The sequence below is a fragment of the Macaca fascicularis genome, chromosome 4, assembly GCF_037993035.2.
Source record: "Macaca fascicularis isolate 582-1 chromosome 4, T2T-MFA8v1.1".
In the NCBI taxonomy this organism is placed as follows: domain Eukaryota; kingdom Metazoa; phylum Chordata; class Mammalia; order Primates; family Cercopithecidae; genus Macaca; species Macaca fascicularis.
The window spans coordinates 42561973-42582831 of record NC_088378.1 but is presented as its reverse complement, the minus strand read 5'-3'; the positions used below and the strand labels follow the sequence as shown (position 1 = coordinate 42582831).

At 41.4% G+C, this 20859-nt stretch overlaps 1 protein-coding gene across 8 annotated transcripts in view; it reads left to right on the top strand.

Annotated features, from left to right (window-relative positions):
- The window catches only part of NHSL1 (NHS like 1), a 234648-nt gene that overhangs the window by 116645 nt on the left and 97144 nt on the right, over positions 1–20859 (top strand). The window lies entirely within an intron of this gene.

Genomic DNA, 20859 nt, shown 5'->3' with positions numbered 1-20859 from the left:
TTTAAAATAGCACTTTTAATAAACACAGTGGTAATAACACGCATTTTTCAAACTGGTGGGGAAAGCCCTTGGAATTTAATAAACAAAACAAAGCTGGCTAGACTTCTATTTCTTTTGTCTTTTCCTTGAAAACGTTATCATGCTTTTTAGTTGTCTTTTTTTCCTTCCATGAATAGTCAAAATCTGTTTTTTAAATATGTTGCAGTAGAAGCCAGATTACCATGTTAAATAGGTTGTGTAATACTATATATTGAGATGTTACCCTATGGACTAAAAGAGCAGTTAACTCTTTAGAGTTTTGCTGCCTAAAACAAGGAGAACTTGAGGTCTGCTTGTTTCTGGAGCATGCTCTGTGCAAGGATTCATGCTCTGGGTAATTTTGTGGAACTGAATCAAATAACTTGAATTACTGAAAGCATTAGCAAATATTTCAGTTAAACTCTTCATTTTAATATCTCCTGTTCCTTTATTTGCTGATTTTCATGTCTCTCTTTTTTAGGCCCCCTACCTCGCCTTAGCTGTCCTCCTCTGTGATGGCTCATTGGGGGAGCAGTATTACACCTAAGCCATATTGAACTCCTTCTAGTTACAAGGATGTGGTCAGTAGTCTACACACACGTTAGCAAAGGTGATAGTTAATAGGCAAGGCAGATGGACCCGTGTGATAAAGGCAGTTTACCTCTCAGGACGTCATGTCACCACCAGTAACCAGGTGCAAAGGTATGCAGGGGTATATATTTTTCTATGTTAAACATCAGAAGAAAATACTGCTGAAAACAACCTGAGGGTTTTTAAGCAATGAATAGATTTGCATGATTAAACAGTTTGGCAGGATATGGTATTGGGGATGTGGCGTGGAAGATGGGTAGTCTTAAATTGGGAACATTAATTATTTTATACAATCGTATGTAGCAATTGCATTTAAAATTAAGAGATCTTAATTTGACAGCCAACAGAATGACAAACAATTTGATTTAATGTCAGCAGCATTGATCTTGTATCTGGTGATTATGTGACATTTATCAGTCTTTGTTAACTTAGATTACATTTAGAACTTTTTTTGTTGTTGTTACTGTCAAAATGTGATTAACCCTGAGAGCCATTGAGACAAAAGGCCGGAGTGACTTGACTGTGGGTTTAACTTGGGGGAGGTGTGCATGATAAGAGAAATGTGAGTGCTCATCACCACTTTTTCTTTGGAATGTCTTCTTATAACAAAAAGATATAAATAGCATAAAGTGAACTTTAGGAGCCACAAGTTGCAGTACACTTTAAGTGAATTTATATATGCACAGAATAGTTTTCAAAAGGTCAGATGATAACATACGTTTGTACTTGTGAAATTTTGCAAGACAGCATTTGAGAGCAAAAGAGAAAATCTCTGCTTTGCTGACCACAAGAGGCCACCTATGTTCTTCATCATTTTGTTTCACTGAGTGAACTGTGCAAGGTTCATTGTTGCTGGAACTTTCAGAATAAAAGTTGAGACAGATGCTTCTGCTCTCTCGAGGGTGCGAGCGTTGCGAGCAGGGTCAGGGGAGGATGAATAGTGACTTGATGAGTGGTCTCTTAGGAAAGGGAAGGCAAAGGGGACCACAGGAGCCTGGCTGATGAGCCTGGCAGATGCCTAGAGGATACTTGATTTGGTAGAAGATCACATGGGGAAACTGGGTTATACCAGACATTGAGAGTGGCAACTTTTCTGATTCCAAACAGAGTAAATGAGAAAGGGGCCTCAGAAAATGCCTTGGTGTTAGCTACGTGGGATGGCATGGCAAAAGAAAATGAAGTATATGAACACACCTAGCCCCAGTGGTGGTACTCTCTCTCTCCTTCCTTAGCCATCTCCTACAGATTTGTACTTTTGCTTTATCTAGACCCTTTCCTAATTTTAAGAGGACAAAGGAAGCTCAAGTCCCGTCTTTTTTCCTGGAAAAGTTTTGCTGTAACCGAATACCCAGTATTTTATGCAAAAGAGGTCAATATTCTCCCAAGGTGGCTAATTATATGTCAAAGGGTATCCAAGATTTGTTGATATTTTGAAATACCTCTGAAGTTCATCAACTCTGACCAGAATATTTTGATAGAATTTGGGGTGTGTTAATTTCATTGAGTGTTGATGAGCACTTACCATGCACCAGTCACTGTTCCTACCCCCAGGAAACTCTTCCTCTCTGATGCTCTGGACTTCTCACCGGTCTGGGTCTCTTCAGTCCCAAGACTTCTGGTTGTTTTCCTGCCCGCTGTAAAGGTGCTGCTTCTTGTGCCAGCTTTCGGGGGTTCTTCTTTCCCCAAGATTGACTTTGCAAACAAAGCAAAGCCAGAGACTTTGTAAAGGGTTTCCCTGCTAATCATGACCCAAATAACCCAAATAATTAACACAGGTTTGTAAAGAATATTCAAGAAATCCCAGCTCTATCCATTAATCATATCTGCTTATCCCTGGAGTAAAGATCTCCGTAGCTCTGATACTGGATCCTGCCTAATAGAATATTGAGGATTAAGTAATAATTTACATAAGATGCTGGTATTTTCTCTGTAATATATAGTGATGTTATTTAAATTTGACCTCTCTAAGGGCTTAATTTGGGCTTGTGAAAGTAAAGACTGATTTGTACCCTAATTTGCAAATATGGTATTTCTGCATAGTGAGAAAGGCAGATGTATTTCTCAGTTTTCATCACAGCATATTTACGCCAAGTTTTAAAAAGTTTTCTGGACCTACACAGTTGTATAAATACATCCAGATGAATAAAAAAGTATTACAAGTCACATATATTGGCAAAGGAGCGTGGTAGCAACACAAATATTTTGAAAGCTATGTAAGCCAGTGAGAGTATCCTGATACTGCTCTAACAGCTCCAACGGAAGTGTTTGCTGCCACAGCAATTGAGACAAAACCTTTCCTTTTTGGAAATGTTTCCTGGCAGAACAAATACTTGATAAAAATTTACAACAAGATTTGAACTGCTCAAGATGGTGCCTTTTATAAAATTGTTTTATTTTTACAAACTCTTTTCACATCAGGAGGAGAGAAATCTGTGGGTGGACGGTTTTATCCTTATATAGGTGGAAATGTCCTTAGTTTAGGTTGACTGCTGTACTGAGGAATTGGGAATGAGCTCCCCTTAATTATGGGTTATTTCTCTTCTTGTTGTATTTCTTCTTCTACCAGTAATTGGCAGCCTATTTTTCATCTCAGAGAGAAGAGGCCAGGGAGTGTAGGAGTTGTCCAACTGAATTGTCAGTCAGTAAATTACGATGGAAGTTTAAAATCAGTAGCATACTCAGAAGATGACATATATCGGGAGTAGGGGGAAAGGGGAGGGTGAGCATCAGGACAAATCCCTAATGCATGCGGGGCTTAAAACCTAGATGACGGGTTGATGGGTGCAGCAAACCACCATGGCACATGTATACCTATGTAACAATCCTGCATGTTCTGCACATGTATCCCAGAACTTAAAGTAAAAAAAAAAGAAAAAGATGACATATGTCCACCTCTCCAAAAATGCGGAGTTTATAAACGCCGAAAAGATTGAATGCAGATGAGTAAAGTTGTGATGTCTGTAAGCATGATTTAAATATAAAACATTAGTTTGATGTTTGCCATCACTTTTAGGTTTGGGTTTACAAGACTGCTCCTATAGAGATGGCTGATAGAGATGGATGCTAAAACATCCAGTGTCGTTTCTGCTTGCCACAGAAAGTCGATGTTGGTTGATATGGCAAATATCATAAATCCTTGTTTGTATGTTATTTGCCTTATGATAACACACTTGGCTGAAAATGAGTTTGTCTTAGTCGCTCCCCAGTCCTCACTCACCTTCATGAAATCATAGAATGGATCCATTGTTGGTGTGTTATCTGCAAAAGATAAAGTGCCTGTGAGCTAGGGGATAACTGGAGCCCCTAAAATAAATGAGATTCGTTTAACACGTGCCATACCACAGGTTTCTCCTAGACTGCTGTTTTGGACTATGTTTGACTAGATTTCCTTTACTCTAATTTTCCCTTGCCCTCTTTTTAATTTTGGAAAGCAACCTTCAACCTCTGTGTGTGAATAGCCACCCTCCTTTGTCTCTTGCTTGACGGTGGCCCCCCAGCAACTAGCTCAGTGTCATGTCTAAAATTAGATCAGTCTGTATGGATGCCCTGTAGGGAAGTGAGAGAACAGGCTCTCTCTGCCAGAGCAGATCGTCACCGCACAATGAAAATTCTCACTTTACGATAATTCCCTAGTCAATGTCATGAGTCTTTTGCTGTTTTACAGTAAGGCAGTCTGGTATTTGGTGTACTGAACTGCAGATACGAATATCCAGCTGCCACATTTTCACCTGGATGTCTAACTGACCTTATGAACATATCAAAACTCCTGTCCCCCACCCCTACCTATCCCACTGCAGACTTCCCCGTTTCATGGCAAATCCATCCTTCCAGTTGCTTAGGCCAAAAACCTTGAAGTCATTTATGACTTCTTTTTTTGGTAAGGGGGTGTCGTGAGGGGAGACAGGATCTTCTTGTTCTGTTGCCCAGTCTGGAGTGCAGTGGCACAATTATGGCTCACTGCAGCCTTGACCTCTTGGGCTCAAGTAATCTCACCTTAGCTTCTTGAATAGCTGGGACTACGGGCATGCACCACCATACCTGGCTATTTTTTTTTTTTTTTTTGTCAAGGTGGGGTTTTACTGTGTAGCCCAGACTGGTCTCGAACTCCTGGGCTCAGGCCATCCTCCTGCCTTTATCTCCCATAGTGCTGGAATTATAGGCCTGAGCCACTGCGCCCAGCCAACTACTTTTTTTTCTTATTCCTACATTCAATTTGGCAGAAAATTCTATTGACTATATTAATTTTTTTCCCGCATTATCTGACTGACTCTCACCATCTGAACTGCTACCTGCTTAGCCTGAATTTCACCTGGATTATGATAATAGCTTCCCTTTACAGCCTGCTTTCAACCCAGTAGCCCGAGTAAATCTTTTAAGACAAGCGATATCGTGCCAGTCCTTGCTTTAAAGCCTCATTTCACTCGGAGTAAAAGCTCGTCTTGACAATTTCTCTTTATTTTTGAAATATCAATCACAGGCTTGAAATAAACCTAGGAGGAGAAAGTGTTTTCTAAGCTACAGAACTTGCAGCTGCATCAAACCTTTAGTCTGGCAGAAAAGGCAAAGTTTTCCCTGCCAGAACTACTGTCCCAGCTGAGTCGTGCTCTTGTTTGATGCTCCTAGAAGGTATGGTCTTTAATGAGACTCCTCCATCTTTTCCTTAATGCAAGTGAGGATTGTTCCACCCCATCTCATTTTATCATTAAAAGTGGCAATCTGTGTACTAAATGCAGCCACAGAGATTTACCTTTGGGCTTTATTAACTGAGTTTGATAGAGTTTCTGTTGGAATTTTGGAAAACTGATTCCCATGGCTTTATTGATAGGGATTAAGTTAGAAATAATCAGCAGGGAGCCTGTAGAAGAACTAACTTAAATGTTGGAGCCAGGTTAGTTTTTATTTGTATGCATATATCTCTTGTGCCGAGATTGATGTGTGATGAAGTCTATGAAAAAGACTTTGCTGGTAAGTACAGGGTATTTTACCCTTTCAGAGTGCTCCTTTTCTTTCATAGCATTATTAAAATGGAGAATAGGATCCAGTCCAACTCACTGAGTGGGATTTGCACGTTCTATGGGACATGAACCCTCTTTTTTTGTGTGGTCGTCATGTACCGAGGGTCCTTTGGTTTTCTTGCTAGATTGTAAGCTCCGTGAGGGCTAAGTCCATTAACTTGATCCAGAAGAATTCCAGTAGATATTGCTGATTAAAGGAATGAAATATTAATATTTAATCTGGTTTCGGTAAAAAGACTTTAACCATCACTCTCTATGCAAACAAATTTCAATGGGACTGAAAATACGCAGGCTATTAATTAGCAGAGCAAGAAAGATTTTTAATTCTGAGTTTCATTTTTTGTAGCAGCTCAATCAAAAAATCTGATGAAACAGTTTCAATCATTAATGGCCTGTAGCATGTGGAAGCTGGTCATAGAGGAGGAGAAAATTTAATGTGTTTCTAGACATTTAAACATTCAGAACAAATGAGTCTCAGCTTCATGGTGACTGGAAGGGAGACAAGCTTCCCATGTAGCTTCTTGCTCTTAGAAGTGGCAGGTCACCATCTGGAGAATGGCCCATTCCCTGCTGGCCCTTCTCAAGCATCACTCTGAAGTGGCTACACTTCTCTTGACTAAAAAGGATTAAGGATTTACTCACCAAGGAAAAACACACCCTTTATCTAAGCACTTTCCTCACTCTAGGGTTTTCAGTGTTTTAGAAAAACACTCCAATGCATAGTCCCATGAATGGGCAATTGATCATAGACAGAAAAAAAAATTATTTTCAGAAATATGAGATTATTTCTCTTAGCAGTCATCATTTAAGTGTGTGTGTGTGTGTGTGTGTGTGTGTGTGTGTGTGTGTGGTTTTTTTTTTTTTCTTTTTTTGAGATGGAGTTTCACTTTTTTTGCTCAGGCTGGAGTGCAATGGAGTGATCTTGGCTCACTGCAACCTCCACCTCCCGGGTTCAAGCTATTACCCTGCCTCAGCCTCCTGAGTAGCTGGGATTACAGGCCCAGCTAATTTTGTATTTTTAGTAAAGACAGGTTTTCTCCATGTTAGTCAGGCTGGTCTTGAACTGCTGACCTCAGGTGATCTGCCCACCTCAGCCTCCCAAAGTGCTGGGATTACAGGCGTGAGCCACTGTGCCCGGCGGTAATTTTTTAAAATAGTAATATTCATTGAAGTTTTATTTCATTTGGTCTTTCTACCCTTTGTTCTAAATTTGTAGGTCCATTTGATTATTTTCTAGGGTTTCCCTGTATGTATTTCATTCTGTTGCCATTGCATTTGTTCCTCATTTTCTCTAAATGTGTTCACAATCAAGTCACTATGTGTTTTTGTCTTTTAGGTACTATTTGAGCAAGTTGATTATTACTCAAGACCCCATGTCAGAGTGCACCTGGAGGTACTCTGTTAATCTGTTGAGTAATTAAGTGCTTGGCTACCTTAAGGACTTCATTCCTTCCCCTTTATTTCTGTGAACTGTTATGGTTATTAAAAGTTGTAGGAACCTTGACCTCCAATAGGCTGCCTTTTCAGCTTCTGTCTTGTAAGTGGGATCATCATTTTAATGACCAGTTGAGATCTTATTAGATTACACATTCGGGATGAACCTGGAATCTTCCATGATGCTATTACCTATGAGTAAAATTTCTGCATGTAAAACAGAAAGACCCCTAACCTAGGAATCAGAGTTTCTGATCCCAAGTCTAGCATTTATTGACTCAGAATAAGCCACCTAACTACTCTGAGCCACTTGTTGCCATCTAATAAATAGAAGTGATTGCCCTGCTTGCTTGATGGGGTGATTTTTTGGGGGATCAAATGAGATAAGATACCCAGAATGTAGCCAGAAACTAGGAATCCTCTTTCCTTCTCCTCTCCCATTCTCTTGTACTTCTTGTCAATTCCATCCCTTCTCTCCAGGCCGTGAGTCACCACCGCCTCAATGAGGTGACTGTTAGCATCTCATGCCTTTGTTATTAGGCTCCTGACTTCCGGATCCTAGGCTAATTACCTAGCATTCCTTCTCCAAACTCTATCCAGAATGAAAAAAACACATCACAACTGTTTCTTCTCCGGTTAAAAATTCTTCAGTTCCCTACCACCACCGTTCCATTGCCTTCAGGATGAAGTATAAATTCCCTAACATGATATATAGGAGCCCTTCATGATAGGATGCTTCCTTATTTTCTTCTTGAGCTTCAATTCTCAGTAGCCTCTTCCCCCATCCATATTTCCCATTGTGTTCACCTTCCTTTGCATATGCCAGGACCCTCTGCCTTGAGGGAATATCTGCTTCTCTTCTGTTGCTTCAACCTGATCTTTAGATTAGACTTATAGGATTCAGTTCAGATGTTACCTCCTCTTGGAAGTTCTCCATAATATTCCAGTGCTGGTTAGTAACCCTTCTCTGTATTGCCTATCAGAGTGTCATACAGCTGTCTGTTTTCTTGTGCTAGGCAATAAGAACCTAGAGGGCAGGGAATGTATATTGTTCATTGCCGTTGATGCCAGGAAGCACATAAGTATTGGCTAAATTACCTTGTTAATAATGGAAAAAAATTTAAGATATAAAGGAAAATTCTGATGTATCATCTGCTTTAATATCAGAAAAAGAATTAGCCAGGTATTGTGGCTCACACTTGTAATCCCAGCACTTTGGAAGGCTGAGGCAGGCGGATCACTTGAGGTCAGGAGTTGACCCGCCTAAGCAACATGGCAAAATCCTGTCCCTACAAAAACAGAAAACAAAAAGACAAAAAAATTAGCCAGATGTGGTGGCACACACCTGAAGTCTCAGCTACTGTGGAGGCTGAAGTGGAGGTCAAGGCTACATTGAGCCGAGATGGTGCCATTGCACTCCAGCCTGGGCAGCAGAGTGAGACCCTGTTTCAGAAAAAAGAAGAGAAACAAAATGGTTGACAAATGAAGTAGATCTAAGAAAAACAGAAACAAAATGGAAAGCTTTACCCTGCCCCCTTATTTGAAGTTACAAACTGACCGTTCTTACCTGGAATACCATGCCTTGCCCTGGAAAATTGTATTTAAGAAGGAGTACCACAATATTCTGTAAGAGTAAATTAACATGGATATTGTCAAGCAAAGGCAGTTAATTCAAGACTAGGAGTGATGCTGTTTATTACCTGGAATGGTGGTGAAAACTGAAAATATGAACCCATTCAAGAAAATACAAACAGTTTAATGATTGATTTATATCTTAGTTCGGACTGCTATAACCATAGACTGGGTGACCTGTAAACCACAAATTGTATTTCTCACAGTTCTGTAGGCTGGACGTCTGAGATCAAGGTATCAGCACAAATTCTGGTGAGGTTCCTCTTCCAGGTTGCAGACTGCCGTCTCCTCATAGTATTTTCACATGGAAAAAGAGAGAAGAAAGCTGTGGCCTCTTTTTTTAAAAAAAATTATTTTAAATTTTATCTCAGTAGTCAAAAACTATTGAACAGGTGGTTTTTGGTTGCATGGATAAGTTCTTTAGTGACGATTTCTGAGATTTTGGTGCACTTGCCACCTGAGCAGTGTATGCCCTACCCAACATGTAGTCTTTTATCCCTCACCCCACTCCCATCCTTTCCCCCGAGTCCCCAGAGTCCATTATACCATTTTTATGCCTTTGCATCCACATAGCTATATATCGCTATATTTGGTGACTCACTTAGTAGCTACCACTTATAAGTGAGAACGTACAATATTTGGTTTTCCATCCCTGAGTTACTTCACTTAGACTAATGGCCTCCAGCTCGATCCAAGTTGCTGCAAAGAGCATTATTTCACTCAGTTTTATGGCTGAGTAGTATTCCATGGTATATATATCACATTTTCTTTATCCACTCTTCGGTTGTTGGGCATTTAGGCTGGTTCCATGTTTTTGCAATTGCAAATTGTGCTGCTATAAACATGCATGTGCGTGTATCTTTTTCATATCATGACCTCTTTTCCTTTGGGTAGGTATCCAATAGTGGTATTACTGGATCGAATGGTACTTCTACTTTGAGTTCGTTAAGGAATCTCCGTCCTGTTTTCCATAGTGGTTGTACTAGTTTACAGGTCTGCCAGCAGTGTGAAAGTGTTCCCTTTTCACCACATCCATGCCAACATGGTCATTCTTGCAAGAGTAAGGTGGTATCTCATTGCAGTTTTAATTTGCATTTCTCTGGGGCCTCTTTTATAGGTGCACTAATTTTATAGGTGCACTAATTCCATTCATGGGGTCTTCACTCTGATGACCTAATCACCTTCCAAAGGCCCCACCTCCTAATACCATCACATTGGGGGTTAGGATTTTAACATAAGAATTTTGGGGAGACAAACATTCACACCATTGTAATCTGTAATTGATTATTAAGGCAAAATGGTCTGTTTGAGTCTTCTGGAATTAAATAATTCAAATAATGGAAAACAACACCAGTCTACTGAATATGATAGGCAAAAATTTTTACCCCTGTGACTTTTATTCCTGCCATGTCTGTCAGTATGTTACACTATATGGCAAAAAGGGCCTCTTCAGATGTCATTAAAGTTACTAATCAGTGACCTTACCAAAGGGATATTAGCCTGGATTATCCAAGTGGGCCTAATGTCATCAGAGGAGCACTGAAAAGCAGAGCTCTCTCCGGTTGATGGCAGAGGGGAAGTTGAGAGATTCTTCAGGTGAGGAGTCAGTGTGCTGTTGCTGGTTTGAAGATAGAGGGAGCAGTAGGAGATGAGAAGGAACTGAATTCTGCCAACAATGAGCTTGGAAGCTGATTCTTCTGCATAGCCTTCAGATAAAAGCCCAGGCTGGCCGACTCTTAAGTTTAGGCCTTGTGAGACCCTAAGCAAGGCCCCCAGCCAAGCCCACTGGACTGCTAACCTGCAGAACTGTGAGATAATAAATGGGTATTATCTGCAGGTGCTAAATTCATGGTAAGTTGTTATAACAGCACGTGACATGGCTCTCATAAAGGCAACATTGAGAATGAGCCTTTAGAAAGGCTGTAGAAAACTACTGCATCATTAAAACAAAACAAAAAATGGAGTTGAGGGACAGGAGTGTCTTGCTTTGGGAACCTTTCTATTAGAAAGATTTGATTTCCAGTAGACCTTAATATTGGACGATGTCTGACAAACACCAAAATTGAATGACCTTTCTGACACCGGCAAGGCAGTCTTTATTTCTGGCTGATGCAAGATCTTTCCCTGACCCCTGGCACATCATAGTTGACCCAGTGCTTGCTCCGAAGTGTGTCTCAGACTTCTAAAGGCCCCAGTGGAGACATCAGTCAAGGGAATCTTATGCTATTATATGCTGACTTTGTGCAGGAGAGGTTAACAATAATAAATTCAAGGAATGAAGATTGTTTTGGGTAGTAGAATATCAAAGGCTCATTCTCAATTTTTCCAAGTGTTTTGTAAAAAATAGGACATTTGAGATGTTTACTTTTCAGCACTGTTTTTCTAATGTCACCTTTATGAGGACCATGCTGTTTGTCAAAGGCGCCCTTGAACCCCAAATACTGGAAACGTACTAATCTTGTTAATGAGAAGAGAGGATTTGATTTTGACTTCATTCCGGAAATACTGTATTCTCTTACTGCAATTCTAAAAACCGTTCATTTTACTTGTCATGTACAGGATAGACAAAGACTTAAGTCTGGTCTGTGTTTTGCCAATGTGGTGAATCTGTCCATATTAAAACAGTTGACTTGGTATCAAAATAGAGAACAATTGTGTCTGTACAGGATGATAAATAATAGCAGTTAGAAATTAACAGAGTTGATAATCCTGTTTAATCCCTCACCTTTTAGAAATTAAGTGGTTGGCCGGGCGCGGTGGCTCAAGCCTGTAATCCCAGCACTTTGGGAGGCCGAGACGGGTGGATCACGAGGTCAGGGGATCGAGACCATCCTGGCTAACATGGTGAAACCCCGTCTCTACTTAAAAAAATACAAAAAACTAGCCGGGCAAGGTGGCGGGCGCCTGTAGTCCCAGCTACTGGGGAGGCTGAGGCAGGAGAATGGCGTAAACCCGGGAGGCGGAGCTTGCAGTGAGCTGAGATCGGGCCACTGCACTCCAGCCTGGGCGACAGAGCGAGACTCCGTCTCAAAAAAAAAACAAACAAACAAACAATAAAAGAAATTAAATGGTTACTGCCTTTGTTTGTCTAGAGAACAAATCATGAATTATACATTTATCCCTCTCAAAACATCAAATAACAAGAATTATAGGTAACTTCTTGAATGACTAGTCAAAGAATGAAAATTTAAAAGGCAGGTTAGGTTGGCAGGTAAATCGTCACTCTCCACTTCCTTTCTTCCTGGACTCCAGAACTTGGCACAGTTGTCAACTCATATCTGCCTTGATTTTGTTTTTCTTCTAAAGATGAGCTCATCCCTTCCTTCTGAATGGATACCTTTGTCTCTTTCACTCTGTTCCGCAGCTCTCCTTTGCTTCTCTGTTACTCCGGCTATTCTCTGAGTATTAGGAATATATCTTAAAAAGTAATACAAGAAATAAAATCTTGGTATTTTAGGCTTATGTAATCATCTGGAATTATATTTACTTGTATAGCTTTATAATTATGTCAAATAACTTGCTTTCTCTCCACAGTCACCTTGAGTTGTATACGTATAATTTACCAGTTTCCAGTACACTACAAAATATGGATTGGAATATGGCCTGCTTAGCTCAGAGGAGGAATGTAAGAAGCGTAAATAAAAGGAAAAGTCTGGCATTCAGTTCACAGGCTCTTGTTTGAGGCTTTCTAATCACTAATGACTTTGGCTCAGCCAGTAGAAGTATGTGGCAAGTCACTTAACTTCCCGGGGTCCCAGCTCTTTCATCTCGACTACACAGATGGTAATTCCCTAACTCATAAGGGCTTCATGAACTTTAAATGGGGCAATGCATGCAAAGCTTGCTTGGAACCTGGCTAGACCCAGGAACTGTTAACTACTATTTTTCTTTCTGTCATGTGTGTGTTCAATGCTACACAACCTCTGAAAATCTAACTGGTATTTGTCACGCTGGAGCCTCAAAGAGGATCTTTTCACTTTGGGTTTTCAGTCTCCTAAGTGGATTGGTAACGGGCGTAGTATGTACCCACTTCTTTCGACTGTTCATATGTAAATGCTTTCAACAAATGCCTGGACACTGGTAATCCGGCTGCTCTCTGACTTGCCATTTATCTTGAGCTATAAATTCAGCCGCTATTCATGGATGCAAATGAGGGATTTGTTTTCATGGTGCTGCAAGCCTCATAAGCCTTATTAGTCTTTTGTCACTTCAGATTTAAAAAAGAACAAACTTTTAAAAAAATTTTTTGGGGCCGGGGGCACTTTTGCCCTCCTCGTTTTAGACTCCCAGACTGCCATTTGTAAGCAAACTCAGAATGATCCTCTAAATGTCTATGATTTTTGGTGTTTCATAGTGTTTTTTTTTCCCCTTCTGTACTTAATCTTAGTTTCCCAAATATGTAACCATGAAAGAAATCCTTATCTGCACACAATCCAATGCAGCCTCCCAGCGCTGGTCTTGACCTCATATGTCAATAGGGTAGAGGAAGAGCGAAGGCTCAGATTTGTGTGCTGCCTACACAGCTGGCTCAGTTTGCTTTCTTGTTTAAACGCCCCAAAGCAAAGACAAAGACACTAATGTTAGACACATGACAGGGTGGAGTGCGGTTCTGAAGTGTATCTTTAAGCCCAAAGAAGCAGGATAGATGCTGGTGGAATTCCCGAAACCACCATGAATGGCAAACTTTATCAATGCTATCAAGATGATTCTGTTCAATTTCAGACCATGTATCAGCTGATTTTGAAATTCATTAGTATAGTGGTTAAAAACACAAGAAAAAGGATATTTAAATTTTAAAAGCAGACTTTTTTAGAAATTAATGATTTAAAGTTACATTTCAAAACTCACGGGATGTGACCAAAACTATATGCAGAGGGAAATTAGTAAGCTCATATATTTTTAAAATAAAAAAATAAAAATTAAGCCCCCAACTCGAGGTAAAGTATAAAGAAACATTGAAAAAGCTTATCATAAAAATAGGAGGAAAATGGCAAACCCACTGGAGTTTGTTTCATATATTTACAGGTGTTCTGGGTGAAAGTGGAGAGGGCAGGGAAGTGCCCCGTACAATAGAAAAAGGGAGAAGAGTGAGCACTGTGTATGGTAAAATAGGAAGTTTTGTTTGTCTTTCCAGACAGGGCTCACTCTGTCACCCAGGCTGGAGTGCAGTGGTGCAGTCTTGGCTCACTGCAGCCTTGACTTCCCAGGCTCAACTGACCCTCTCACCTCATCCTTCCCAGTAGTTGGAACTACAGGTGAGCACCACCAGGCGTGGCTAATTTTTGTGTTTTTTAGAGACAGAGGTTTGCCATGTTGCCCAGGCTGGTCCCAAACTCCTAAGCTCAAGTGATCCATCCACCTCAGCCTCCCAAAGTGCTGGGATTATAGGTGTGAGCCATTGCACCTGACTGCAAAATGGAATGTTTTAACATTATGATCTGGGAACTCAGGAGCACATTTAAAATTCTATTCTTTTTATTTTATTTTTGCCCAAATCTTTTCTTTCTTTTTTTTTTTTTTTTTTTTGAGACAGAGTCTGTTGCTCAGGATAGAGTGCAGAAGCATGATCTCAGCTCACTGCAACCTCCTCCTCCCAGGTTCAAGTGATTCTCATGCCTCAGCCTCCCGAGTAGCTGGGATTACAGGCTCCTGCCACCACAGCTAATTTTTGTATTGTTAGTAGAGATGGGGTTTCACCATGTTGGCCAGGCTGGTCTCAAACTCTTGACCTCAGGTGATCCGCCCGCCTTGGCCTCCCAAAGTGCTGGGATTATAGGTGTGAGCCACTGCGCCTGGCCAGGTTAAATATTTTCAAATCGTTCTTTTTTCTAAAAGCCTTCCTTATCAGATCCCAAAGTATTTCTCCAACACTTAAGTAGTCATTAAAACTCCCCTATGGGCCCGTCGCAGTGGCTCACGCCTGTAGTCCCAGTACTGTGGGAGGCTGAGGCGGGCGGGTCACGAGGTCAGGCAATCGAGACCATCCTGGCCAACACAGTGAAACCCTGTCTCTACTAAAAATACAAAAAAATTAGCCTGGCGTGGTGGTGGGCGCCTGTACTCCCAGTTACTCTGGAGGCTGACGCCGGAGAATGGCGTGAACCTGGGAGGCAGAGCTTGAGGTGAGCCGAGATCGTGGCACTGCACTCCAGCCTGGGCAACACAGCGAGACTCTGTCTCAAAAAAAATAAAAAATAAAAACTCCCCTATGTACCCTCATTGTATCAACCCAGCTAACCTTCATTTTTATTTTGTTTTTTTATTTGGCAACAAAGTACATCCTGATTTTATATATTCTAGCTTTGAGTACATTATAGAGCGAGCATATAGGACTGAATCTTTTCCCTCCTTTTTTTTTCAGACAAGGTGTCACTTCTTTGTTCAGGCTGGAATGTAGTGGAATGATTTCAGCTCACTATATCCTCGACTTCCTGGACTCCAGTGATCTTCCCACTCAGCCACCCTGAGTAGCTGGGACTACAGGTGTGCACCACCACACCTGGCTACTTTTTAATATTTTGTAGAGAGAGAATCTTGCTATGTTGCACAGGCTGGTCTCCAACTCCTGGGCTCAAGCAGTGTGTATACTTTGGCTTCCCAAAGTGCTGGGATTATAGGCGTAAGCCACTGTGCTCAGCCCCTTCCTGTTTTTGATAGGGCTGAAACATTCTATGTTTTGTCAGTATGACACAATATTGCACCTAAAATCAAACTTAGAGCTCAGCTAGTGCCAGCCTATCATTACAGAGGTGAAAAATCCAACGCCCAGAGACATTAAGCTTCCAGGACTCACATGGCAAGGTGAAGACTAGAAATGTCCATGGTGGGCCAAAACGTGTCTCCATCACAGTCCATAGCCAGCCCGTTTGCCACTTACACGTACCCTTTCAAGATCCTTTCAGCCAAATTTTTCTTTAGCTTTTATTACACGAACCTTTGGCAAGCAGGGCTCCCATCATTCAGATGATTTTTAAGTATTCTTTTAAATTGATTTCTGATGTTTAAGAATGGGCTTCTGATAACGTTTTATGATATCCTTCAATATTTTTTTGTGTGCCCATTTGCTAGGGAAGAAAACCTTTAAATCACTCTACTAGTGTTTCCTATTTGGGAAACTTTTTGGCAATATCTCCTAAAGCTGACTATGCACACAGTCTCTGACCCAGCAAATTCCCCTTCTGGGATTATACCCACCATAACGAGATACTTAATGTTTACCAAATGACATGCATGAGAATGTTCATAGTGCACTATTCCTAAAAGCCCCAAACTGGAAAAAAAAACAAACAACTAAATGTCCATTAATAATACAATAGATAAGTAATTTTTTTCACCATACCAATAAGAATAAACGTATTACTGCTACATAAAACCACATAGATGAATCTCACAAACACAGAAGAGTGTGATTCCAACCATATAAAGTTCAAAAGCAGGCAAAACTCATCTATGGTGATTTTATTAGGGTAATGGTTTTGTGTGGGGATGGGGCTAGTGGCTGCAAGGAGGGCATGAACAGGAGGTCTTGGGAACTGGTGAAGATCTCTGTCTTGATCTGGGTGCTGGTTACATGGGCGTTCACTCTGTGGCAATTCGTTGAGCTGCATACATAATTTGTGCACTTTTCTGTACCCAGTGACAAGTCTGCTTAACACTAAGCTTAATTTTAGCTTTCAGTACCCCTGTTTTGTATGAGCCCGTGTGGGGCTTGCTTCTCGATTTACTTAGGTAAGTGCTCATTTTTCAGAGGTAAATAGGAGGGAACCTTCAGGGTCCCACCCCACCACTTGGCAAGCTTAAGGCCTTTGGAAATTACTTAGCTTCCTACTTAGTCTTCATTTCCTCAACTCCAAAAATGGGCATAATCACAGCTCACATATCTCAGGGCTGTAATGTGAGTTCAATGAGATCATTCACATAAAATTCCCAGCCTGGAGTAAGCACGATTAACTTCTTGCTATTATTTTTATTTTGCTTCCCTAAAGACTGTTCGATGCTTTTATGACACAAGTAATCTTGCCATTTGGCCGCAGGCTAGACCTAAAACCTGGACCTATAGCACAGGATTTGGGCTTTCCCATTCTTAAATCCTCAAAGGAGATGTCACATCCTAAATGACTCATCTGCTTCAGTGCTTCAGAGTCATAATAGTTTCATGTCAGTAAAACCAATCAAGAATTCCCCTGTCTGTCTCCTGTCTTCTATTCCTGGAGCTTTTAGCTCTTTTTTTTTTTTTTTTTTTTTCCCTCTTTAAGACATCTCTAGGCTGGGTATGGTGGCTCATGCCTGTAATCCCAGCACTTTGGGAGGCTGAAGCGGTAAGATGGCTTGAGCCCAGGAGTTTGAGACCTGCCTGGGCAACATAGCAAGACCCTGTCTCGACAAAAAGTTTAAACAGTTAACTGGGTAGGGTGGTGGCTCACGCTTGTCATCCCAGCTACTCAGAAGGCTGAAGCAGGAGGATCGCTTGAGCCCAGGAGTTCGAGGCTACAGTGAGCTATGATCTCACCACTGCACTGCAGCCTAGGTGACAGAGTGAGACCCTGTTTCTAAAACATAATAAAATAAAAACAAAATTTAAAAATTCTCTTTAATTCACTGCCTTCTCCGGCTCCCCTTCTGTACCCTCCCCCACTCCTCTGCCCCACCATTAATTTTTTTCCTCACAAATACAGAAAATACTCAGTGTGCTGCAAAACTTTACTGGCCTGACTTCCCCTAAGGGCCTTAGTGGGTATGTTCTGTCCAAATGAGTGATTCCTCCCAGGAATGTTCTGGAATCTGAACCAAGCCAGTTAGTTGATGGTAGACTACAGAATGTTATACAGAGAGATCATGAAAGGGTGGAGTTGGGGGGATGGAGACCCTCCCTTTTATTTTATTAATGAAACTCATTCATTCAGGAAATAATTCCTAGCCTTTCCGCCTACAGATTATTGTCATTCATTAACCCAGATAACACAAGATTGTTAAATCTTGTTTTGTTATGTAAATATAAAAAGGCTTTTCATTTTCAGTGCACCATGGACTCAAACAAATTAAGAGAGCTCAAAGAGAAAGTAAACTTTTTTTTTGAGACAGGATCTTGCTATGTCAGCAGGCTGGAGTGCAGTGGCACAATCATGGCTCACCGCAGCCTCAGCCGCCTGGGCCCAAGCCGTCTTCCCAGCTCAGCCACCCGAGTAGCTGAAACCACGTGTGCACCACCACACCTGACTAAATTTTATTTTATTTTATTTTATTTTAGTTGAGATGGAGTTTCGCTCTTGTCACCCAGGCTGGAGTGCAATGGCGTGATCTTGGCTCACTGCAACCTCTGCTTCCTGGGTTCAAGCGATTCTCCTGCCTCAGCCTCCCAATTACAGGGATTACAGGTGCACCCTATCATGGCCCACTGATTTTTGTATTTTTAGTAGAGTTGGGGTTTCACCATGTTGGCCAGGCTGGTCTCGAACTCTTGACCTTAGGTGATCCATCCGCCTCAGCCTCCCAAAGTGCTGGGATTACAGGCATGAGCCACCGCACCTGGCCTAAATTTTATATTTTTTTAGATACGGGTTTTGCTATGTTGCCCAGGCTCCAAACATTCTTTGAACAAGAAGTTACAGTGATGGATTTCCATTTTTGAAGTTACTTTCTTGACTTCATATGTCTTTCAGGGGCCATCCATTTTTCTATTTGTCTTCAGAGCAAAATTTAATAATAAAAAAGTCTGCATCTGATCTCCTGCTTTCTCACCCCTTCTTCAGACTCTGGATTTCTGGCTCCACAGCATCATAGGATTCTCCTCCAGGGTGTTCATAGTTTCCACGTGGCCAAATGCAATGCTCACTTTTCTGACTTTGCTGTACTTATTAGCATATTCCAGGGAGCTGAAACAGTTTCCTCTGTTGGATTTCCTGAAGTCATTGGCCACACTTCTGGTCCTCCTCCAAGGCTCCTCCTCTTCTTTCTGACCAAGAATCTCCCTCTTTTCTCTCCCTGCCCTCTTCCCCTTGATGTTCTCTTTAAGTGGCTTTAAGTATCCTTTTATAAGCTAATTTTAAAGGTTTTAAAATGTTGTGCCCTGACCTCTGTTATGATGGAGACTCCATGCCCATATGAGATGTTCCACTTTGCCCATCTAATTGTCTTCTAGCCACTCTTTTTTCTGAGTTCTCCTCCCCAATAAATAGCACCACCAGCCTGCACTCAGGCACCTTCAGCAAAAAACTCTAATCATCTTTGATTCCTCTTTCTTCTGTCCCACATCTAATCCTGTCCAGTGCCGACCTAAAGTGTGTGACAGAGACCAACTCTTCCAAAGCAAAGAATTTATTTGGGAATAGCAGGGGATTGCAATCCAGAATACTCATGCTATGGCTAACCATAGGCATATTCCAGGGGGTGAGTCAGCGGGTAGCTGTTTTGTTTTGTTTGAGGCAGGGTCTCACTTTGCTGCCCAGGCTGGAGGGCAGGGGTGTGATCATGGCTCACTGCAGCCTCAAACTTCTGGGCTCAAGGGGTCTTCCTGCCGCAACCTCTTAAGTAGCTGAGACCACAGGTGTGCACAACCACGCCCAGTGAATTTCTTTATTTTTAGTTTTGTAGAGATGGGGTCTCACTTATGTTGCCTAGGCTGGTCTCGAACTTCTGGGAATACAGATGTGAGCCACCACGCCTGTTCTGGGGGAGGCTTTTAAAGACAAAAAGGCAAAGTCCACCTAAGCTATTCTGAAACAAATACTATTGGTTACAGGGATTTGTTGTAGATGTTGGCATTAGCTAATTGGTGGAGACAGTCAAACCTGTTGGGTGTGCACTTGTGCAGAAGGCTTATCTGGAATACTGTGGTTTTGAGGAATCCCTTGCATAGTTCCCATTATAGGCATACCTGTATGAGGGCCCCGCCTTCATGGTCTCTCGGCTTCAGTTTTTTGGGTTTGACATTAGTGGCTCCATTTTGATACTGATAACTTTCACACTGATCTACCTCCAAATTATATCTTGAATCCACCCATTTGTCTCTTTTCCAACAGGAAGCCACCATATTTCTTTCCTAGTTGATGACAGTAGCTTCCTACTTTTACTTGCCCATGCACAATCTGTTCTCCACACAGTGGCCAAAGAGATCTGGTTGAAGCCCGAATGTTTGTTGCAAAAAGTAGAAATCAGTTGTTCTTTCAGGCTCTGTCATAGGCAGTATCTGTAGTAAAATATTTGGAAAATATTTTTGAGAAATATCCTCATTTTTACCAGCAGAGGGAGATTAACGTGGTCAAGGTTGTATTCAAGTGTAAAAAGAATTAAACTGCCGGGCATGATGACTCACGTCTGTAATCCCAGTACTTGGGGAGGCTGAGGTGGGCAGATTGCCTGAGGTCAGGAGTCCAAGACCAGCCTGGCCAACATGGTGAAACCCTATCTCTACTAAAAATACAAAAATTAGCTGGGTGTGGTGACGCACGCCTGTAGTCCCAGCTACTTGGGAGGCGGAGGCAGGAGAATCGCTTGAACCGGGAGGCACAGGTTGCAGTGAGCCGAGATTGCACCACTGCACTCCAGCCAGACAACAGAGCAGGTCTCCATCTCAAAAAAAAAAAAAGAAAAAAGAATTAAACCAGGCAGTGTACTCCAGCACTCAGTGTTGGGAGAGCTGTGCCCAATTTTGAAATTTTATTGGTTATTAATATTTATTTTGGTATGATTTTATATGCCAAGACTGTGTAGATTTATATTTTGTTCTTTTAAAACAATCTGTTTTGCCTTATTATGTTATTATTGTCATTATTCTTTGTCACTGACCTTAAAGAACACACAACAATTGGATTTGGGCAGTAATGAATTGTATACTGAATGCCAACATTTATGGGAAAAACCCAGTATTCCCCTTGTTTCAGAAAGGATTGAAAGCAGCTGGGAAAATATAAAACGTGAAAAAGGTTGAGAGGGAGTAGGAAAATTTTTGATAAACTAGTCTTCATCTTTTTTTTTTTTTTTTTTGAGACGGAGTCTCGCTCTGTCACCCAGGCTGAAGTGCAGTGGCCGGATCTCAGCTCACTGCAAGCTCCGCCTCCCGGGTTTACGCCATTCTCCTGCCTCAGCCTCCCGAGTAGCTGGGACTACAGGCGCCGCCACCTCGCCCGGCTAGTTTTTTTTTTTTTTTTGTATTTTTTAGTAGAGACGGGGT